The sequence below is a fragment of the Nannospalax galili genome, unplaced genomic scaffold (genome assembly GCF_000622305.1).
Source record: "Nannospalax galili isolate Female #2095 unplaced genomic scaffold, S.galili_v1.0 scaffold304, whole genome shotgun sequence".
NCBI lineage: Eukaryota > Metazoa > Chordata > Mammalia > Rodentia > Spalacidae > Nannospalax > Nannospalax galili.
In genome coordinates this window covers 1,451,060-1,454,685 of record NW_008352325.1, presented here as the reverse complement: position 1 = coordinate 1,454,685, position 3,626 = coordinate 1,451,060, and the positions used below count along the sequence as shown (strand labels likewise).

At 42.3% G+C, this 3,626-nt stretch overlaps 1 protein-coding gene across 1 annotated transcript in view; it reads left to right on the top strand.

Moving 5' to 3' along the window:
* Vwc2 (von Willebrand factor C domain containing 2) overlaps positions 1–3,626 on the top strand; it is a 152,520-nt gene that overhangs the window by 144,678 nt on the left and 4,216 nt on the right. The gene's annotated exons all lie outside the window — the stretch shown is intronic.

Below are 3,626 nucleotides of genomic sequence, written 5' to 3'. Positions count from 1 at the left end.
GAGAGAGAGAGAGAGAGAGAGAGAGAGAGAGAGAGAGAGAGAGAGAGAGAGAGAGAGAGAGAGAGAGAGAGAGAGAGAGAGAGAGAGAGAGAGAGAGAGAGAGAGAGAGAGAGAGAGAGAGAGAGAGAGAGAGAGAGAGAGAGAGAGAGAGAGAGAGAGAGAGAGAGAGAGAGAGAGAGAGAGAGAGAGAGAGAGAGAGAGAGAGAGAGAGAGAGAGAGAGAGAGAGAGAGAGAGAGAGAGAGAGAGAGAGAGAGAGAGAGAGAGAGAGAGAGAGAGAGAGAGAGAGAGAGAGAGAGAGAGAGAGAGAGAGAGAGAGAGAGAGAGAGAGAGTTAGTTCTGGTGCCTGAGATGTCTGGGATGCCCTCAAGCTGGAGTTTCAGGTGGGTGTGAGCCACCTAACGTGGTGCTAGGAATCAATCTTGGACCCCATGCATGAGCAGTACATTCTTATCCACTGAGCCATCTCCCCAGCTCCTTCACTGGCTTTTAATACACTATGTATTCAATGAAAGAAAAATTAGAATAAAATGAAAGAGCCAATCAAAATAGCTCATTTAACAACAGTTTCAGAAAGCAAAATTTCTAATGTGAATGTCCTTCAGTGTAATTTTATCCATTGGAGTCTAGTCAGCCTATCTAGAGTCTCTCCCTTACAGAAGATCAGATCTCTCTCTCACCCAGCAGTAATCAGTTGTCAATAGTTACTTGGCTAAGTTTGGGGCCTGATGCCCATTTCCCCAGTTCTATACTGAGTTTTTGTATGATTGAGTCAGCATATCCATGCTGACAACTTTGCTCTAAGTTCCTATCAGCAAGTTCCCAGAGACCTGTACTACTCCTGTTTCCTTATGTTCATGCACCAACCCTGGCTCTTACAATCTTTCTGTCCCCTGCTCCGCAATGGTCTCTGGGCTATGGGTGAATGAAGTTTAATATAGAAGTCCTATCTATGAAATCCAGTGGAAAGGGGTTGGGGGTGTGGATGGGAGAGGGGGTCTAAATATCATTAAGATGTATTGTATGAAATGTATAAACATTCAATAAAAATATACATTGAGAAAAAATAAATAACAAAAATAATTGACAAGTCAGCATTTTCTATAAAAGATTAGGACTGAGGTATTCTTTCTGCACCAGCTCAGCCACAAGCACAGGGAAATACAAAATCCTAAAATACCACTGCAAGTTTGGGTAACAAGAGAAGGGCTCAGTAAACTATATTTTAGAATCCATTGTGTGGCATGGTAATATACACCTGTAATCCTAACATTCAAGAGGCTGAGCCAGGAGGATCATGAGTTCCAGGTCAGCCTGTGTTACACAGTAAGAAATCATTAAAAAAAATAAAATAAAATAAAACCTTATAAATATATAAAAAAAAATAAAAATAAATAAATAAAAATTGCAGTGGATTAAAAGACACTGAAAAAAATCCAAAATCTCACCATGATGTAAAAATAAGGAGATAATCATAAAAATCATAAGTGACTAATGACAGTGATATCTGAATAAGCCGAATTAGAAGTGTACTTTGAGACTTCATAGCCTATTGCTATTCCCATTCTGCAAATAAGGCTATTTTGCCACAAAGCAATTACATCATTTAGTTCAAGATCATGTGTGAAATGGCAGCATGTCGAGAAGGGTCCAATGAGTAACTCTCTCAGGATGCAGGCTTTCTGAGCAATTACAGTATGCTTTTGAGGTGCAAATCACACTGTTATATACTAGGATGAATGGGAAGGAGTTCACTTCCTTAAGTTAAATTCTGCAAAGAAAGAATGAAGGGTGTGAAAGGCAGTTTAAAGCTAATGTAAACCTCATGGCACATCTGGCATTGGGATGGGCAGTGAGACCATTTAGGGACACTTTTCCATGAATGGCCGCTGGCACTCCTGGGCATTCATCTGAGAGAGGGAAGAGGACCATGGAGGGCTGTGTGCAGGAGGGTGAGGGTATGGTGGCCATGCTGCTGGATGCGGAGATGTCTTGAACTTAAAGTATTAGGTTAAAAGCTGATGAGTGCATGTCCTTATCATAAAGCTGTCAGAAGTCAGCTGGAAGAGATGCCAGGCTGTGGCATGATCATCTGCCCAGGAGGCAGCACAGCAGCTTCCTTGAAATACAGGACTGGAACTCAAGAGACAGTGAGGCTAAACCTACAGTTGGAGAATCCCTCCCAGAGGGGGACTGCTGAAGCTTTGGGGGTCTCCAGGAGTAGGGGAGAGAGGTAAAGAGACGGGAAACAGAGGGAGAGGGAAAGGAGAGGAGAGATCAAGGGCAGAACCCTAAGAATAGAATCTGGGCAGGAGAGAGAACAGTCAGAGGGAGAGAGGACCGTGTGTATATGTGTGCATGTGTGTATGTGTGTGCCCAAAGCACAGCATTTAAAAACTGTCTTAAAAAAAAAAAACCATGTTAAAAGTGTGACTTATTTCCTTAGAAGTATTAATATAAAATAAAGGGCCCAATTTTTATTCCAGAGCTCTGTTGGTTTATTTTTTAAATTGCAGGTCAACTGTTTTCACCTCTATGATGACCTCATCCGATGTAATTAAACATATTTTGCTTTGATGGTCTCAAAGACCTTAGAATCAAAGAGATCTAGGAAAGGAGAATTCTGGGGAAGTGCTGCTCAAAGTTGGGAGCCTTTATTTAGGCTGCAGTAATTACTGATATTGCAACTTTAGGGGTGTTTTGGAGGCAGAGCAATTGTAGGTATGAGTCACAACAAAGAGCTAATGATCATTTTTAAATATTTTATTGATTATTTTTTGTTATGTGTGGGTACAATGTGTGTGTGAGTGGAGGCGCACGTCACAGTACACAGCACACATGGATATCAGAGGACAATTTTGTGGAGCTGGTTCTCTCACTCCACTATGGAAGGGTTAGAGCTCTAACTCAGGTTACTGGGCTTGATGGTAAGCCCTTTTCCCTGCTGACCCATCTCACTAGCCCAAGTAACCTTCTTATAACAGCCTTAGTTTCAACCCACATTGGACATCTTTAAGCCCTTGACTTTATATATGAAATTAAGCACAGAAGGTATACACTTGGGCAGATCAGCCTTAGTTGATACAACTGAATAAGAATTACAGACATCCTTAGTTCTTATGGAAGAGTGTGAAGGACACACCCTCATGCATTATTGGATGGTTTTTCTGTAAATGTTCTCCCTTTCAGCAGTATCATTGCCTGGAAACTTATTAGCACAAATTCTTGGGCCTGGAAACCCAGAGAGTCAGTGATTCAGGTTGGGCCTGCGGTCAGCAGCACTCTGGGTCTGGTGATGGTGAGCTACAAGGCTGAATTCTAGAGGCATAATGGACAGAACACTGGATAATCAATATTGCTTCTGGCCACTCTCTTGTTTAAGTTCTCTCTCCTAAGGAATTATGAAGAAGGAGCCTGGCTTTCCAAAGTTCCTGGCTGATTGTGCTTTTTTTTAATGGTGGTGGGTCATCTGGCCTCTTGATCAAGGAAGCCGAGGAGACCCCACCAGATGGACTTGAGCCAGTGTCCAGTCTATAAAGAGGAGGGTCAACACGGAGGAATCATTTCCTCCATGCTTCCAAGAGAAGCCAACAATGGTCGAGCAGGACCTTTGACTTATCCTCACATG